This window comes from Sorex araneus, chromosome 5 (genome assembly GCF_027595985.1).
Source record: "Sorex araneus isolate mSorAra2 chromosome 5, mSorAra2.pri, whole genome shotgun sequence".
Lineage (NCBI taxonomy): Eukaryota > Metazoa > Chordata > Mammalia > Eulipotyphla > Soricidae > Sorex > Sorex araneus.
Window position 1 is genome coordinate 204,528,704 of NC_073306.1, and position 20,925 is coordinate 204,549,628.

Consider the following 20,925-nt stretch of genomic DNA (forward strand, 5'->3'; position numbering starts at 1 on the left):
TCAAATGCATCCTTTCATCTGCACAGCACTTCCCGGCCTGCAGAATGGTGCCCGCACTGAACTGCGCGCAGCTCTTTACAGGAACCCTTCAACAAAGCAGGACTCCTGGGCACTGCCCCTGGCTCTGTGCCTGGTATATTTTTAAGTAATGACACAAGGTTTGCCCTAGAGGCTCCACTCAGAACTTTATTTTTACCACAGAGAGTGAGTCTATTGTGACAAATCTAATGACAGCCTTAAAGACGACTTTACAGCTACCGCCCAGATAACGCAGTGCCGAACAATCCCCCACAGTCTCCCAGGCACAGCCCTCGGGTCATCGCTCAAAACAGATGTGCTCCCAGCGGGTAGGGCGTTTGCCTTGCACGCGGCCGACCCGGGTTCGATTCCCAGCATCCCATATGGTCCCCTGAGCACTGCCAGGAGTTAATTCCTGAGTGCAGAGCCAGGAGTAACCCCTGAGCATCGCCAGGTGTGACCCAAAATGCAAAAAAAAATAAATAAATAAAAACAAAACAAAACAGATGCGCTCCCCAGGACGCTGCTCTGCACATTCTCGTTCCCCTGTGCCCTCTCTGTTTACAGGGCTCAGATCCTACCGGGAGGCAAAGCCGGGATGCCGGATCGCAGAGCCCATGCCAGCATCCAGGCTAGGGCATTCGTCAGCTCTCGCAGCAGCAGGGGGAATAAGCGGAGACCGTTTGTAACGCTTTCTACCGCTCACTGGCAGGATTGCAAACTGACAGCTTCAACAACAACCAAAATAAATAATAATAAAGAAGAAAAATGCTTATGGAATTAGATTCACCCTGAATTTTCCTACATTTCTAAAGACTTTCTATAAAACAGAAAGCCGTGGTTTAGTGTCAGTTACTATTATGGCAATAAAATAGATTCCCCTGTTGTCCTTGAAGGCTACAGTTTGACTCAGCTTTAAAGAACTATCTGCTCTGCCTTATATCCTGCATTACATTCTCTCTCAACAGAATTAATGCTACATGAAATCCTACGTTATCTGTATCCAACTGTGTGATAATTGGTATCTCAGGCAGAGTTAAATCCAAGAAAAAGTAAAGAGTAGAGTGCCATAGTCAAATGACCTTTGTCTCTAACATGAACGGTTTAACATTCAAAAACCAGTCAAAACAGCTCGATATATTAATTTTAAAAGTATACATAAATGTACTGGAGCAATAGCACAGCAGGTAGGGCATTCGCCTTGCACGCAGCCAACCCGGGTTCTATTCCCAGCATCCCATATGTTCCTCTTAGCACCTCCAGGAGTTATTCCTGAGTGCAGAGCCAAGAGTGACCCCTGTGCATCTCCAGGTGTGACCAAAAAAAGCAATATATATATATATGTATATATATATATATATATAAAACAATACCTCATAAATACAAGACTATGGCCCTTGCCTGGTAAATGGTCAACCTGATTCAATGCTTCAGTCCCTGGCATTGCTAATGATCCCCCCCAAACACTGCTAGGAGTGACCCCTAAACACAAACCAAGGAGCAGCCCCTGACACCACTGCATATGGCCCAGACTATCCCACGCCCAAAAAATAACCCAATAAAGTACCAGAGGATAAGTCCAATATCTGACAAAATGCAGAAAACACACTTGACAAAAATCAAAATACATTCACGTTTAAAAGTTCTCACCAAACAAATCATAGAAGTTCTTCGACTGTATATGAAAAACCTGAGATGATGCAATTAATGGGGAAAGATTAGTTAGGAAAACTGAAAACAAAGATTTCTATCATCACTCTTGTTCAATATATTGCACAAAGCCCTAGTCAATGCAGTAAAAGCAAAAGAAAAGGAATAAAGTGCATACAGATTGAAATAAGAAAAACACCAAAACTAACTTGCTAGGAGTCATAATAGGCTTATGTTAATACAAATTTGAAAACCTGAGGAAATAGACAAATACTAGCAGAAATGATAGATCATTTTGGGTGGGTAGCAGAATAAAGGGACAATACTGAAAAATACTCAACTGTATTTCTATATAATAGATACTATAAATTTTAAAATATATGTATAATAGAATTTTAAAAAATAAACACCTTAGAAATGAGTCAGAAAGAGAGAGACAGACATAGAAAGATTGCACTCATCTGCGGAATATAGAATAACAGAGTAGGAGACTAACACCCAAGAATAGTAGAAATAAGTACCAGGAAGTTGACTCCATGGTTTGGAGGCTGGCCTCACATTTTGGGGAGAGGGCAACTCAGAGAAGGGATCACCAAGTATAATGCGGTCGGAGGCCATGCGGGGGGTGATGCGGGCTGAATGTGGGCTAGAGACTGAACACAGTGGCCACTCAACACCTTTATTGCAAACCACAACACCTAATTAGAGAGAGAGAACAAAAGGGAATACCCTGCCACAGTGGCAGGGTGGGGTGGGGGGAGATGGGATTGGGGAGGGTAGGAGGGATGCTGGGTTTACTGGTGGTGGAGAACGGGCACTGGTGAAGGGATGGGTTCCCGAACTTTGTATGAGGGAAACATGAGCACAAAAATGTATAAATCTGTAACTGTACCCTTACGGTGATTCACTAATTAAAAATAAATAAATAAATAAATAAATATAAAAATAAAAATTTTTAAATAAAATAAACACCTTAGCCAGACGAGACCCCAAGTGGCCCTACATGAACAGCTCCTCTGTTCCTGAACGCCCGTGATCCCGGAGGCCCACTGACTACTTTCGGCACCCAGCGGCTTCTTGCAGAAATGCCTCTAGACTGTGAACTAAGCTACGGCCCCATGCCGCTCTGGAAGGGGAAAGGTTTTTCTCTCTTGGCCTTTCCTTTTCTTTTAGAGCCCACAAAAGAGAGATATGAGCTTGCAGGGACACAATTTCTGGCAGAAATTTCTCTGAACTTAATTACTAAAATACCAGAAATCCAAAACCACAACCTTATATGATCTTCATTCTCAGCAATGGAAAATAAATTATCAAATGATGCTTTTTCGGCAGGTCTGATTGTTGGGGGAAAATTCCAAATAATAATAGTGAGTTTTCTTGTTGAAATACTGAGTGTAATCAAAGTAAAGAAAGAGTAAAGTGAAAATCATCAGCCACTCGGGGCGGGGAGGTGGGAGGGGAGGTATACTGGGGTTCTTGGTGGTGGAACATGTGCACTGGTGAAGGGATGGGTGTTTGATCATTGTGTGACTGAGACTTAAGCCTGAAAGCTTTGTAACTTTTCAAATGGTGATTCAATAAAAAAAAAAAATTTAAAAAAGAGGAAGAAGCAAAGAATATGAAGCATCAGGGAAGAATTTTTTGTGTGCCAGAATCTGTGATCAAAGATTTTAAAAGATAGTTTCGCTTAATTTTCCAATTAAATCAATGGTTTAAGTTTCATTGTTGTTCCCACTTTACAAATGAAGAAACTCAGACTTAGGAAAGTCAAGGTTCTGACGTGGAGAGCCAGACCCACCTAGCTCCAAAACAGCCATTCTTTCAGGACGGCACTATGCTTTTGCCACAGGATGACTTGGGGCTGGGCGGGGAGTCAGTCCCAAGGGTCGCTATAATGAAATACTCTGAACACAAAGCCAACAAAGAGGAAACCAGAACACAAAAACAAGTCGCCAGGAGGTCATGTCAAAAAACCATCAGGTCTGTACTAATAAAGCAGTGAATGCAATTATTGCTGCAGGACTATTCCAGTTTAAAATGCAGACTCGGGAGCTGGAGCGACAGTACAGCAGGTACTGCTCTTGCCTTGCATGCAGACAACCCGGGTTCGAGCTCCAGCACCCCATATGGTCTCACCCAAGCACCACCAGGAGTGATTCTTTTTAAAAAAAAAAATTATTAGTAAATCACCGTGAGGTACAGTTACAAACTTATGAGTTTTTGTGTTTGTTTTTCAGTCATACAGTGATGGTTTACCCATCCCTCCACCAGTGCCCATTCTCCTCCACCAATGATCCCAGTATCCCTCCTACCACCCCCACCCCATCCCCCACCACCCCACCCTGCCTCTGCGACAGGGCCTTCCCTTTTGTTCTGATTCTTTTGGGTGTTGTAGTTTGCAACAGAGGTATTGGGTGACCTTCATGTTCAGCCAGGAGTAAGCCCTGAGCACTGCCAGGTATGACCCCAAAAACAAAATAATGAATTAACTAAATTAAAATGCAGATCCATTTACTTAGAAATTCATCAGTTAGCTCTTTCTAAACTACGGTGATCCTTGCTACCCATATTAGAGAGGGAAATGTACTCACCAGAGCTTACGATTTGCAAGGAATAAAATTAGACAAGCTACCTTCTCACATTTTTTCCTGTCTAATTCACCAGCGTTTGTATCTCTGCCTCATGTTTTACAGCTGTTTTCTTGCAAAGTTTCAGAGTGTTCTGTTAAACTGTCCTATCTTTTCATAAAACCTGTCCTGTGAACACAATACCTTTATCTAATCCTGTTGAGGAGGTGTAAATGGTTGCAAAGGACACAGAGCTATTTTTGTTTGATTTGGGGAGCCCCCCCAAAGCAGGGCTCCAAAGGCCCTGGGTCCCAGGGGGAATCCTCAGACGTTTGGGCCGCTAGGTCAAGGACCCGGAAAAGGGATGTGGGGCAGTGCTCTGGATCTCCAGGGCTATACTGAGGTGCCCTGTGATGCCCGGGATTCAAATCTGGGTCAGCACAAGTCAGATATGCACCTGTACGTCTCTCCGGCCCAACACAACAGTTTTTTTTTTTTCAAAAGAAACTTGAGGATATTTTTCAAAGGGCTTAAGTTCATCAATTAAAATTTTGACCGAATAATTCTAGTTTGAAACATTTATCTCAAAAGAATAGGTACGGAGAAAGCCTTAAATGCAAAAGCATTCATTAAAAAGCAAAAATTGGAAGAAAAGGATCTAAGGTGTTTAATAATAGTGAAAAACCTGAGTAAACTATGATGACTCCAACTGAATGGAATAAGATTCTTCTGGTGATTGATAAAAATGTTCCATATATGTTATCTCTGAGAAGTACTTATAAATAGTTTCCATTTTGTACTTAAAGCTTTTGTTGTCGTTGTTGTTTTGGGACCACACCCAGCAATGCACAGGGGTTACTCCTGGCTTTGCACTCAGGAATTACTCCTGGCGGTGCTCAGGGAACCGTATGGGATGCTGGGATAGAATAAAGCTTGGCAGCACATGGGGCTGGATCGAAAGCACACGGGTAGGGCGCTTGCCTTGCACGCTGCCGACCCGAGTTCAAATCCAGCATCCCATATGGTCCCCTGAGCACCGCCAGGAGTAATTCCTGAGTGCAGAGCCAGGAGTAACTCCTGTGCATCGCCAGGTGTGACCCAAAAAGGAAAAAAAAAAAAAAAAAAAAAGCTTGGCAGCACACAATACAAACTTCCCACCCACTGTACTATTTCCAGCCTGTACTTAATGCATTTCTAAAGGTTTAAATTTGTTGTCTCTTTCTTGTTATAATTAAAAACAATAAAAAGATTTTCCATTTTGAAAAAAGCAGCTTAATAATACAAATATTATAATAAAGTAGAACTATACTCATTATTCTTGAGACTAAGAAATCTGAAATAAAACACCCATAAATGCTAACTGCAGACATGCTTACTGATGAGAATATGGATGGTTTCTTGTATGTTTTCCAAATTATCTTTACTGAATTTAGCAAACATTTGAGGTCCTAAGATTAAATATTATACATCTTAATAAAGATGTATAAGAGAGTGAAATCTTATGTTTGTAATATTCAGTCATCATTTTCTCCCTCTAAAAAGTTTGAAAAAAATAATATGATGCAATATAAGATTATACACTAAAAATCTATTACATAATTTTTGTGGTATAAAATGATAATATGCATTTTCAATTATGTTTAATACTATTTATATTTAATTATTTTGATTAGCAATACAATCTTCAATCTTTCCAACCACAGACTCATGAAATATCAAAAAAGAGAAATAGGAGTTGGAACAACAGAACAGAGGGTAGGGCTTGTACATCGCTAACTTGGGTTAGATACTCAACACCCCAAGCTCTCCCAGGAGTGCTCCCTGAGCACACAGCCAGGAGTAAGTCCTGAGCACCACTGGCTGTGACCCCAAAACAAATGAAAAATGAAACAAAACATTCTATTTATTCGGATCACTGAGATTTTTTAAATATCAGTTTCAAGAGCAAAAACAGGGTAAAAATTACATAATGCTAAATACAAGCACTTAGTAAATATTTTCTACTAACCTCAATAGTTTGGCCACAAAGAATTTCATAACATACTGACCAAGTTAGTGTTTGTCTAATTGATAGGCAATTTCTTCTCTTATTATCATAACAATAATTGATTTGGTTAAGTTAAATGAACTAGCACATAGAAATACATACTTATATATATTTACATAGAAATACAGAGAAATACTAAAGTAGTATACAGCATGTAGTAAATATTTTTTTAAAGTCGAGTATTATTTTTAACCATTTAACAGGTAATTTGGCAGGGGGAGGACCCACACCCAGTGAGGCCCCTGGCTCTGCACTCAGGAATCAGTTCTGGTGGGGCTCAGGGGACCATATGGGATGCCAGGGATAGACCCAGGTCGGCCCCATGAAAGGCAAGCGTCCTTCCTGCTATACTATCACTCCGCCCCACCCCCAACACATAATTTTGAGAAATGACTCTGTCTGCGATGAAGCTACCGTCATTAATCATAGCGCTAAAGGGAAAGTCCTTTCCATCAGCACCTACCTGGGCCTACATCAGAGCTCCATGATCAATAGCAAAATAGGGGCAGAATATTCATATCGCTGAAAAGAGAAATGATCTCTTTCCTCTGCGTCTCCTGAGAAGAGTAGGTTCTACCCACAGTCAAAGCCAAAAAGGGTAGCATGTGCACTACTATGTAAGTGGCAAGGAGGAGGGAAAGGATAGCCAAGTCTCTGGAAGTGATCGCAGTCAGGTGCTTCAGTCATGAAATCTGAGGGGCGGTAAGAACAGAGCTGTCGTGTCTGCAAGGAGCCTCTTCCCTTCAGACCCTACTGCCCTCTCCTCGGGCTGTACCCTTGGTGACTGTCCCACTCGAATCACTAGTGCCATCTGACTCCGGGAACATGGCATCCTCAAAGGAAATAGAAGGGTATCACTTAGCAACAGCCATTCTGGAATTAACCAGAGGGGGAAAATTGTCAATGAAAAGTACAATCAATGTCATAGAAGAAAAAAAGTCATGAATCACAGTTACATTCTATGTTCCAAGGAGGAAAGCACATTTAGAGTTAAGTGCAACTTTTAAAGACAAATGGATAATACCGGAAGTTGGATTAGCCTGCGCAGAGACTACCTGAAACCTGGATAAAGTTTCCACAGCGGGGCTGGAGTGACAGCACAGCGGGGAGGGCATTTGCCTTGCATGCAGCCGACCCGAGTTCAAATCCCAGCGTCCCATATGGTCCCCCGAGCACTGTCAGGGGTAATTCCTGAGTGCATGAGCCAGGAGTAACCCCTGAGCATTGCCAGGTGTGACCCAAAAAGAAAAAAAAAAGTTTCCACAGCAAGGAGCAGAAAGGAGGCACCCAGGTGGATTGGTGACAGAGATGCCCTTGGCAAGAAACAATCTCCCCTTCTCCCCCCCCCCCCCCACTGCTGCCATCAGGAAAGATCTATATGGCATTGAACTTTACCCTGGGCAGGACACAGGGCCTGCACCAAACACCCGGCTCCCCCGTTCCACAGTCCCTCACTGACCATCTCGATGACCTCTCACGGCCACTACTGGTGCCTGCCACAGTGAATCTTCATTGTCCTCAGTTACAGACCTTGAAGGAAAACTCTTTGAGGAGAGCTCCATAGACTGAGCTAGTTGGTGGGGGAGAGAGAATTTTCTGGAGTCCTTACTCGCAGCAAACAGGCCGGCCCTGCAAATCCACACCTGAGTGCTCGTAAAGTGCCACAGAGGGAGAGAAGCCGTAGGCGCACCACACAGAGACACTCGGGGAAAGCCGTAGGCCCACCCAGCACAGCGACTGAGGGAAAGAACCCGCAGACCGACCCCAGCAAAGCCACTCAGGGAAAGAAGCCATGGGACCATCACAGCAGGGACACTGAGGGAAAGAAACGGTAGAGCCGCCACAGCAGAGACACTCAGGGGAGAACCATAGGCCCACCCCAGCAGAGCCGTCTCTGGACTGTGAACTGGGCCACCAGCTGGGTCCAACCGCAGCCTCCTCGTAGCCGGCCCTGTCAGCTTACCCAGATACCACCCGGCTCCGTGTGACTGAGGCGGCCGGAGGCACTGCCCACCTGAAAACCCCTGGTGGTCCTCAGGCGGACTCAAACTCAGCTCCTAGCTGGGACTGGCACTGGACACTGTGAATTTCAGCATCACCCCCAGATATGCCCCGTTGATGCTCCGGCCAGTGACAGCACTTGAGGACACAAACTCCCACTCATCCCCCAGGCCCACTTGAGCACAGACCACTCAGCCTCCAGTGGCGGAGAGATAACGGGACGATAACAGAACTCACCTACTCCAACACAGCCAGTCAACAGCCTAGAAAGAATTCCTGATACAACAGAGCCGGGCGGGCTACTTAAGAACATTTCAAAGCAACAGTCCTATTGATGATCACTGAAATAGAAGATCAATGACTGTCTGCAACAAAGAAAAAGAGGAAGAGGAGGTTTGAGCAAGTTTATACTGAAATTGTATAACTAAAGAATACAGTAGCTATGGGGCTGGAGTGATAGCACAGAGGGTAGGGCGTTTGCCTTGCCCTATCCCATATGGTCTCCTGAGCACCGCCAAGAGTAATTCCTGAGTGTAGAACCAGGAGTAACCCCTGTGCATTGCTGGGTGTGACCCAGAAAGCAAAAAAAGAATACAGTAGCTGAACTAAAAAAAAAAATCAATAGATAGGATCAATAGCAAAATGGAAGAAGCTGAAAATCAATCAGTGTCCTCAAAGATAAAGCAGTGGAAACCATCCCCAAAAAGTTCAACAAGAAGATGAAAGAATTTTAAATAAGAAAGATAACACAAGAGCTATCTGTGACAGGATCTGGAGGAACACCTCTCACATCAGAGGGGTTCCAGAATAAGAAAGAAAGAATAGGACAAAATTATATTTGAGTAAATAATATGTAAGAACTTCCCCAAGTTTAAAAAGACATCCACTCCGGGAAGGCACAAGAATTCCAAACAAAATAAACCCAAACAGATGCATATTCTACACACATTATTATTAAAATTTTAAAAAGAATTTTGATTAAAAGTAAAAATTTTAAAATAATGATAAAGAGGAGGGCTGGAGCAATGGCACAGCGGGGAGGGCGTTTGCCTTGCATGCTGCCGACCCAGGTTCGATTCCCAGCATCCCATATGGTCCCCTGAGCACTGCCAGGAGCAATTCCTGAGTGCAGAGCCGGGGTAATCCCTTCACATCACTAGGTGTGACCAAAAAAGCAAAAAATAAAAAATAAAAATAAATAATGATAAAGAGGAAATCCTAAAAGTGGCAAAAGAAAAGCAGACAAATAAATACCCTCACCCCAAATAAGTCTATTAGCAGATTTCCACATAGAAATTCTACAGGCCAGAAGGGCAAGGCTGAGTAGAAAAGAGCTCCAAGAATGTTCTGCTCAGTTGAGCATCTCTCAGAGGTGGAGGAAGAGTAAAGAGCCTTTCACATGAACAACAGTTAAAGAAATTCACTGTTGGGCTAGAGCGAGAGTACAGTGGGAAGGGCGTTTGCCTTGCACATAGCCTTCCAGGGTTCAACCCCTGGATCCCATATGGTCCCCCAAGTATCTGTGCATCACCAGGTATGAACCAAAAAGCAAAAAATATATATGTATATATTGTCACTAAACTAGTCTTTGAATAAATCATTCGTATATTTGCATTAAGAAAAAAATACACCTAAGAGTAGCAAAATACCTAAAGTACATAAAATGTGACACAGGAGAATAATAGGGGCTATTTGTTCTCAGTGATTTCTTCTTAACTTCATCAATTCTGAATTTCAAATATTGACTTTTTTTTAGTTCCAAAATTTATATTTGGTTATTTTTTAGTTCGTCTTTGTTTTTTTGAAAAAATATTGCAGAACTCCAGTTATATATTTTTTCACTCCTTCTTGGTAGTTTGTAGTTTTCTAAATCAAAACTTAGTTTGATCTCATCTAAGTTTCTGAAACTACAAGTTCCTGGCATTTCTTATGATCGTTGTAATATTAGAAGCCTATAGTGAGATCTTCAATTTCTCTTCTTCCGGTACCGATAATTTGTATCATTTCTCTTAATAATTTTTGTTTATATAGAAAACCTTTCAGAAAAATTTTACGATGCCATTGATTTTGTTCCCAATTTTATGGCTCTTTGCTCTTAAACTTCCCATTTCATTTTTCTGTATAAATGAGGCCTATTTCACCCTATCGATGTCTAGAATTTTTTAATTGTTAAGTTTGATTAATTTCACCAGTCCATAAAACGCCATGCTTAATTTTTCCCTTTTGTTTCTGTATAATTTTTTTTCAGGCGTAGTTGAGAGAACATGCTTACGAGGTTACTGCCTAGGATGAAATGAATGACTGGGCGCCCACCAGCGGGGCGTGCGTGAGCCCCTCCACCACTGCCCTGAAGTAACCCAGCTCTATGCCTGGAAGTTACGGAGTTGTCATAAGAGAACATCCGTTCCACTGGATCTTCCATTTTTGGGTTTTTTTTTCCTCCAAAACGTCAGAAGTGACCAAGATATCGTCTATGTTGGTGCTGGAGAGATAGCACAGTGAGGGCATTTGCCTTACATACAGCCGACCTAATTTCGATCCCCAACATCCAATATATTCCCCCAAGACCAGCCAGGAGTGATTCCTGAGCAGAAGTGATCCCTAAACATTTGTCAAGTGTGGCCCGAAAATAGACAGACAAAAGGAGATACAGTCTATATAGACGCCAAATTGCAATTCTGTGTACATGAAAATTACATAATGTTATAGCAATATTCCCTCAATGTAAATTATTAAAAGTATAAAATATTAATAGAGAACTTATTATTTTAATACAGCAAAAGCTTGGAATTGAACCCGGGTTGGCCATCTGCAAGAGCACCTTATGTGCAAGGGCACCTCTGTCTCAAGCCCCACAAAAACAGAGTCCTATATTATTTGTCTTGCGTGTGTGCTTTGGCTTCTCTGGAACTAATATTAAAATGCGGATGCTTAACTAAAGCTTATTTCAATACCCACGTTCTGACATTCAGCTAGTTCTTATCCAATCCCAGGCATTCACCGTCAAGCAAAGGACATTCCTTAGGAGACAACTCCTAAATTACCTGCCCAGTTTCGGTACCTCCATTACATGAAATTACCCTCTGATAAATACAAAAACACTCCAGTGACCACTAGGGACTTGAGGCCAGCTTGCCTAACAATTCAGACCTTGGCATTGACTGATTTCATCTTTTATTGATAAGGAAATTGCTCATTATTGCAGCCCCTCCAGGTGACATTATTCTCTGTACAGCCAAAGTCATTACGCAGTGTCAGAAGGTTTGACGTGTCTGAAATTTGCCCACTCACAGTGTGTGGTGGTCACATCTCTTATTAAAAATGTAAAAAGACAAGCATGCATAAAGAAGTTAGAGGGTGAGTTCAATTTTTAATCATTCTCACCTGTCCTCCGGACACAAGATGGCTTAAATTTAGTAACATCTCACTTGAGTTTTCTTGAGGGCAGCAAAAATTAAATCCCATGCTCTGGAGCATGAAAAGTTTCACAAATTTCACAATTTTAATAGCTTCTTTTTGTATTTTGTTTTGCTTCCGGACCACATCTGGTGCTGCTTGGACCTACACACAGGGGTCACTCCTGGCCTTGGGGATCAAACCCAAGGTGGCCATGTGCAAGGCAAACCCCCTACCTGCTATACTATCTCTCCAGCCCACCCCCAATTTCAAGATTTTGATCTCTTCTGAATAAATGACAAAGAAAAAATAAAAGTTTTATCTGAGAGATTAGAAGAATGAATGAAAAGTTTCTAGCTTATCAAATACAAATAACTATTACAATTTATATTAGTATAGCACTGTCAATAGTATAGCGGGTCGGGCACTTGCCTTGCACGTGGCCGACCCGGGTTCGATTCCTCCGCCCCTCTCAGAGAGCCCGGCAAGCTACCAAGAGTATCCCGCCCACACGGCAGAGCCTGGCAAGCTCCCCGTGGCGTATTCAATATGCCAAAAACAGTAACAACAAGTCTCACAATGGAGACATTACTGATGCCTGCTCGAGCAAACCGATGAGCAATGGGACAACAGTGCAACAGTGCTATACTGGTTTGCTTAAAACTTTTATTTTTCCATAACTGATTCTCAGAACAGCATGCTAAAAAAATACTGTTACAGCATATTGCAGCACAGATAAAATATTATGCAGCTAGGCAAAACAAGTGCTGTGTATAAAAAGTATGAATACATTTGTAATATGTTAAATACAAAATGGTAGCTGTAAAATTTACTAACTTGAAAATACATAAGCACATCTATGTTCCCTGAAGATCTAAACAGCCACAATATGGAAACAAACCCAGATAAACACACCACACACACACACACACACACACACACACACACACACACGAATACTACGTAGCTATAAGAAAAGATGAAATCTTGCATCTTGCTACAACTCAAATGGAACTAAAGTGTCATGTTAAGTGAAGTGAGTCAGAAGGAGAAAGGGAAAAAACAGATGCTCTCGTTTTTATGTGAGAAACAAAGCAAGAGAATAGACAAAGACCACTGAAAAGAAACCCTAAGACTGTCAACAGAACTGAATTTACCCAAGGGAGGTGGAGGGAGGGGAAAGAAGGGGCAGATGAAAGGGACACAGAGACAGTGGCGCGGGATGCTGGCGTTTTACTGATAGGTGTGGCATAGTAATGCTGTACGTCTAAAATAGTATTGCTGTAAACCATGCTACCTCAACTTTTTTAAAAAATATAATGTATTGTTAGATACATTTATATAGAAACTACATAATACATATCCACATATGTAAAGAAAAAGCAATGAAAGATACCCACCAGCTGGTCTCTCTGAATTGTGATCACTATCTTTTCTGTCTATTCTATTTTCTGGCATTTCTGTAATAGACATATATTGCATATATCACCGGTAAAAAAAAATAAGCATATGATAAATGGAATACTCACTGTATATTTTTTATTTTGGCTTGTTAGCCCCACTGGGCAATGCTCAGGGGTCACTGCTGGTTCTGCTCTCAGGAATTAGTCATGGTAGTGCTCAGGGGACCATATGGGATGCCGGGGACTGAACCCAGGTCAGCCAAGTGCAAGGCAAGAGCCTACCTGCTGCACTCTTGCTCCTACCCCTCATTGTACTTCTTTTTTTTTTTCTTTTTTCTTTTTTTTTGCTTTTTGGGTCACACCCAGCGATGCACAGGGGTTACTCCTGGCTTTTCACTCAGGAATTACTCCTGGCGGTGCTTGGGGGACCATATGGGATGCCGGGGATCGAACTCGGGTCGGCCGCGTGCAAGGCAAACGCCCTACCCGCTGTGCTATCGCTCCGGCCCCTCATTGTACTTCTTAAGAATAATTTTTCTGTAAACATATTCACTGTTTATGGAGAAATGGAAACTGCTTGAACCGGTTTTTAAAAAAGCATTATCTGGGAAATCAGAACACAGGGCGTCTCCCCAGTCCTGGCATTAAAGACTGCTAGTTCGGGAAAGTTCAGCACAGAACAGACGGGAGTGATGGCTCAGCCTATTCCTCTAGGAAGCAAAACTCCGTTAAGGATCAGAGTTCTGTTATGGATCCAGAAGGTTCGAGCTCAAGACCTATTCAGGAGCAGAGAAAGGGACAGAGATGAAGAGGAGAAAGAGAAAGCGTGACATCGCGCTTCCTACCTGACTACCCACCACCTCACAGAATTCTGCGAAAACAACAGACTACTTAATACATAGGACATTTTGGCAATTGGTTATAAGCAGCAACCCTGGAGGTCCAGAGTGATGATACAGCAGATAGGCCCTTGCCTTGCATGCAGTGACCCGGATTCAGTCCCTGGTGCCATATATTGTGCCAAGTCTGCCCGAAGTGATCCCTAAGGCAGAGCTAAAGAGTAAGCCCTGAGCATCACCCAGTGTGGCCCAGGAAAGAAGGGAAGGAGGGAAGAAGGGAGGAAAGGAGGCAGGGATAAAGGAAAGAAGGGAGGGAGGAAGGAAAAGGAAGCGAGGGAGGGAGGAAGGGAGGGAGGAAGGAAGGAAGGAAGGAAGGAAGGAAGGAAGGAAGGAAGGAAGGAAGGAAGGAAGGAAGGAAGGAAGGAAGGAAGGGAGGGGGGAAGAGGGAGAAGAGAGATAAGGAAGGAAGGAAGGAAGGAAGGAAGGAAGGAAGGAAGGAAGGAAGGAAGGAAGGAAGGAAGGAAGGAAGGAAGGAAGGGAGGGAGGGAGGGAGGGAGGGAGGGAGGGAGGAAGGAAGGAAGGAGGGAGGGAGGGAGGGAGGGAGGGAGGGAGGAGGGGAAGAGGGAGGAGAGATAAGGAAAAAAGGAAGGAAGGAAGGAAGGAAGGAAGGAAGGAAGGAAGGAAGGAAGGAAGGAAGGAAGGAAGGAAGGAAGGAAGGAAGGAAGGAAGGAAGGAAGGAAGGAAGGAAGGAAGGAAGGAAGTGTTGGAATATTTCCCCTTTTCCAGCTGCCTTCTGGAGTTTTGTCACAGAAACCTTTTGTCACAGAAACCTAGCTGATCTTTGACCCAGATCTAAGGTGCTAGCCAGAATTGATTTGACTTTGTAGATTCCAGGCTCTGGCCCAGCCTAGTCTTTGGAATGTAAATTTCAGGTGCTGTCTAGTTTGTAATTGACATGTAGATTTCTTGCTGCAGCCCAGCCTGGTCTTTGGGATCTAAATCCAAGTGCTTTCAGCCCAAGGAAGGCTTTGGTTTTGCTTTTGTATCTTCTTTCCGGGGGCCTAGATTAAGGGCCTGCAGATACAAGAGAATTATGTTGCCTCAACGTTCTTCCTGTAAGATCTTTTGGTGCCTTTGGTGACGTCAATGTATTTCGCCCTTTGGAAGGGCCATGATGAATAAAAGGGGTTCGGAGAGAAGGTGAGGGGCGGAAAGTGTATAGAGGGCGGACAGGTGTAGAGAGGATGGAGAGTGTATAGAGGGAAGACTGGAATAAACTGCAAGTGAGACCAACCATCATGGCTCCGTTCCTTCCTTCGCCTGCCACATCTTCGCCATCAACCTCCCCGGGGTGGGGGAAGCGGCCGGAGGCTACCGAGCTCGGGTGGCGGGAGAGACAGCTGCTGCCCTAGGCCCTGTGCCTGGCTCGGTGCGGTGAGGCGTCCCTTCCCTCGCCCGCGCCTTTTCTTTTTATTTTTATACAGGAAGGAAGGAAGGAAGGAAGGAAGGAAGGAAGGAAGGAAGGAAGGAAGGAAGGAAGGAAGGAAGGAAGGAAGGAAGGAAGGGAAGGAGGGAGGGAGGGAGGGAGGGAGGGAGGGGGGAAGAGGGAGAAGAGAGAGAAGGAAGGAAGGAAGGAAGGAAGGAAGGAAGGAAGGAAGGAAGGAAGGAAGGAAGGAAGGAAGGAAGGAAGGAAGGAAGGAAGGAAGGGAGGGAGGGAGGGAGGGAGGGGGGGAAGAGGGAGAAGAGAGAGAAGGAAGGAAGGAAGGAAGGAAGGAAGGAAGGAAGGAAGGAAGGAAGGAAGGAAGGAAGGAAGGAAGGAAGGAAGGAAGGAAGCGAGGGAGGGAGGGAGGAAGGAAGGAAGGAAGGAAGGAAGGAAGGGAGGGAAGGAGGGAGGGAGGGAAGGAGGGAGGAGGGGAAGAGGGAGGAGAGATAAGGAAAAAAGGAAGGAAGGAAGGAAGGAAGGAAGGAAGGAAGGAAGGAAGGAAGGAAGGAAGGAAGGAAGGAAGGAAGGAAGGAAGGAAGGAAGGAAGAGAGGGAGGGAGGGAGGGAGGGAGGGAGGGAGGGAGGGAGGGAGGGAGGGAGGGAGGGAGGGAGGGAGGCCCTGAGCAATCCAGGGAAGGAAAAACCACACTAAATCCAGGAAGTCTCAGGATGTCACCAGGCTCTCCCACACTCTCTGAGACTTGGGACTCTGTAGTGTTGTTCTCCAGATGAACCCCTTCTCCGGGGTAGCTGATGTGGCTGCTGGGAGTCCGGGCCCTTCCTTCTGACCTTAGAAAAGAGACGTCCCCTCCTGTAGCTCCCACGGAAAAGAACAGGTTGTTCCAGCCTGGACACACATTATATCATTGGGGCAGTAACAGAAACCCAGTTAAGGGTCAGGAGACAGTGCAGTGGGTAAGGTGCTGACCTTACATGTGGCCGGTTTGACCCCGGTACTCCGCCTGGTCCCTGAGCCCTGCCAGGCATGACCTCTAGGTGCAGAGCAGGGGTGAGCCCAGAGCAGGGGTGAGGACTCCCTGGCTGGTGTTGGGTCACACAGATGATGGTGGCCCAGTGTAGCCGAGGTGTATACTAGGCCCTATCAGAACTGGCGCAGTTACTCCTGTAGAACTACAGAATGGATCCCTGGTGAGATACTTCCAGGACAGTACGCCTGTCATTTAGCGACGTATGGCTGGATTAGCTTCAGCTCACAAGAACTCAGGGTTGTTTTCTGCTCCAATAATCCTCAAGAGTAGGCAGCGGCCAGTCTTATCTGGCGTCACCTGGCGGTCAGAAGGCAGCCAGGGCCTCCAGCTAACGCGTCTCTGGGGCAGGTGAGACAAAAGCAGCAGCAGAATCTGCATCGGGGGAAGAAAAGTCTCCAAAACACTCAGGAGACTTCAGTTTACTTTCTACTGGCAGGACAGTGTCATGGGGCCACCCACTGCTGGGAAAATTTAGCTTCCCCACCGTATAGCGAAGGCGAGAAAGGAAGCAAATGTTGACAGACTGTGGAGTAAACCAACCTGGGTAACACCCTCCCAACCCTGTCTCTCTCTAACAAGTGCCTACCCCAGCCCTGCTCTGCTCAGCCTTAACCACGTCAGAGAACAGTTCTTCAAAACCCAAGGGCCACAGGGAATGGAAGTGCCACATATAAAAGACTGCTCGTGCCAAAGAAGGGGGTATGACCCCTATTACATACCACAACATCCAAAAGGAGAGAACAAAAGGTAATGCCCTGCCACAGAAGTGGGAGGTCGGGGAGGGGGATGGGATTGGGGGGTGGGAGGGATACTGGGTTCACTGGTGGTGGAGAATGGACACTGGTGGAGGGATGGGTGCTCAAACATTGTATGAGGGAAACACAAGTATGAAAATGTATAAATCTGTTACTGTACCCTTATGGTGATCCACTAATTAAAAAATAAAAAATAAATAAATTTTTAAAAAGTAAACAAAGAAAGAGGTATGAGAAGCATCCAAGATAGAGTTTGACAACTTTGTAACTGTGTATCTCATGGGGATTCAATAAAAATATATAAATAAATTAAGCTATCACAGCTGGCTGGGCTGGAGCGATAGCACAGTGGGTAGGGCGTTTGCCTAGCACGTGGCCAAGCTGGATTTGATTCCTCCGCCCCTCTCGGAGAGCCCGGCAAGCTACCGAGAGTATCCCACCCACACGGCAGAGCCTGGCAAGCTCCCCGTGGCATATTCGATATGCCAAAAACAGTAACAACAAGTCTCACAATGGAGACGTTACTGGTGCCCACTCGAGCAAATCAATGAGCAACGGGATGACAGTGACAGTGACAGTGATCACAGCTGGCTATAATGATCAATAAAATGCACACGTACATAAGCAAAAAGACAAAGGCACAGACATATGCATACATAATTCATACCTGCCTATGTTTGTTCATATCTAAAACATATGCCCACATGTACCAGGCTGAGAAAGGTGTCTTTAAAATGCTCAGTTTCACACTTGCACTTATTCTGTGTGGGGAGATATGAGGAACAGGACAAATTTCACTTAATTTATGTAGCTCCCCTAGAAAATTGAGGAATTAGGGTTTTTTTAATTTTTTTAATTTTATTGAATCACCGTAAGATAGTTACAAGCTTTCATGTTTGGGTTACAATCTCACAATGATCAAACACCCATCCCTCCACCAGTGCACATTCCCCACCACCAATATCCCAGGTATACCCCCCTTTCCCACCCTCCCCCTGCTTCTAAGGCAGACAATATTAGGGGTGGTTTTTTTTTAAGGATAGTTTTCCCCTTTGGGTTTTTTTTCCAGTATCTTTCAACTAACAAAAATTCCAAATTACTTATAATAATATAATAAACCACATTTTAATAAAGAAAAAAACATATTCTTTTTCTGATGATCTCAGAAATTATCAACATGAGACAACATTTATTAAGAAAAGCATCACTGAGGGGGAAAAATAACTGGGGAAAGAACCATGAATAATGAAAACTAATCTCTCCCATTTAATTTTCCCTACATCCGTCTTGATGAAATTACACCTACTAAATATTGACTTTGCTTCTAAGGATCTGGGCCATGTGACATATTTAATTTGACATAGTTCACTACATCCAACCTTTGGGCGCATGGAGCCAACGTATCTCACTCGGTGACAGAAAAAAAAAGTGACGCATAAAGAGGCGAAGTGATGAATCTGGTCTCGACGGTCACATCGTAATTGCCTTATAGATCCTCTTGCCACTTACAAGGCCTGGGAGACTGGGTCTGCGGTGGCTGCTTTATCGCCCATTTGTCCTCCTACCCGAGAACGAGGGTTTGCTTACCAGGACACTGTGAAGTTAGACTCTAAAATAAAACACTATTTTATTCACAAATCTCTCATTCGGTTTCTTTCCCTGATAATGTGAGCAGCACTTCGGAATATCCTCATTATCATCAGTAGTCCTGATCTACGCCTCCCACATCATGTGGTTGCTGCTTCCTTACCAAATATGTAATAAGGAATCATACATGTCACTACTTCAAAATCATGCCAGGTAGCTGTTTTACCTAACACATAGTGATAACTGGGCTTCAATATGATGTATTTTCTTTATAATCCCGTATGTTTCATTCTACTCATTCAAAAAATTCTTCTTATTTCCACCAGATTAAGAACCTCTGTAGATGCAATGCAATAGCCATCAAAATTCCCATGACATTCATAATGTCATAGACCAAACACTTTTTTTTGGGTCTTTTTTTTTTGCGGGGGGCACACCCAGCTGTGCACTCAAGAATTACTCCTGGCTGAGCCCTGGACCTATATGGGATGCCTGGGATTGAACCCAGGTCATTCACGTCACTGTACTGTCACTCTGGTCCCTAGACCAAATACTTCTAAAATTGATGGGAACTATATAACTCCCCAAATAGCTAAAGTAATTCTTAGGTAAAAAAGATGTGATACCTGGCATTCCCAGATTTTGATCTTTGCTACAGAGCTATAGTAATCAAAAGTGCATGGTACTGGAAGAAAAACAGATCAAAGGAGTAAGATTGAGGGTCCAGAGGCAAACTCTCAAAGTATGGACATTTAATTTACAATAAAGGTAGCCATGAAGTGAAGCAAGGAAAGACTCTTCAACAATGATGTTGGGAAAACGGGCTATCCACATGCAAAAAAAAAGAAAGAAAAGAAAAAAGAAATTAGATCCCTACCTTATACTATATACAAAGATTAATTCAAAATGTATTAAAGACCTTGATATCACACATGTTTCTGTAAAATACTGAGGAAAACATTAATAGGGCTCTCCAAGATCTTGACCTCAGAAGCATTTCAATGAAACCTGATTATCAAAAAAAAAGTCATAAATAAACATATGGGACTATATCAAACTAAAAAGATTCTGAACTGCAAAAAATAAATTCATATTTTTGGGGAGGGGGGTGACGGGAGAGAACCTGGGGACACTGGTGGAGGGATGGGTGATGGAACACTGTATGACTGAAATCCAATCATGAACAGCTTTGTAATGGTCTGTCTCACAGTGATTCAATAAAAAAGTTTAAAAGTAAAAAAGAAAAAAACATTATGCCAGAGTTGAAATTATATTTATGTAAATGAGAAAAAGTAATATATTATATAGTATTAAATGATTTTTAATTTTGTTATTTACACAGATTAAAATCATATGCAGTCAATTAACAAATTGACTTTCATTGATCTATTTTCTGATAATTTCATTTGCCATATTGTTGTAACAAGCAATACAAAATAAATTCATTACGTACCCGTGAACAGGGGCAAGCGGGACAGTGGGAGGGATACTGGGGACACTGCTGGCAAGGTCACACTGGTGGTGTAATTGACGGTGGGATACTGTAAGCCTGAAACAACTGGATTATGAACTTTGTAAATTGTGGTGTTTTAATAAAATTAAAATTTTTCAATGTAAAAAATAGTATTCAAATGGCTATTGTGTCCCTATGTTCGTGGCAGCATTATTCCCATTAGTCAAAATATGGAATAACCCTAAATAGATTTTTTAAACCTGGATTGACAGATAACTGGATAAAGACACTGGAGTAGCCACTCCTCTATGGGAAACAGTGACACCTTGCAGGTTGCTGCAGCTTGGATGGAACCTGGGGAGTGACCTGCTAAGTGAAGTGAGTCCAAAGAAAAGGACAAAACCAAATGCTTGAGTTCACGTGGGAAACATGAAAAGCAAAGGAAGGGATTAGACAATCCTTCATGGAAACAAATTCTGGGATAAGTGCCCATGGGACAGGGCCACAGGATAAGGGTGAGGGGCCCCTGGTGCTTTGGTGGGGCTGTGGCATAGCATCACTGGCAGTATCACTTCACTTGTATCACTTGTCAACCCACTGCTCATCGATTTGCTCGAGCGGGTGCCAGTAACGTCTCCATTCGTCCCTGTCGCGTGCCAGTGTAGCCCAATGGCGTCTGCTCGCTCCGGAACACAAAGAGCCTCAAACCGTTCATTTAGGGTTCAGAGTTCAGAGTTC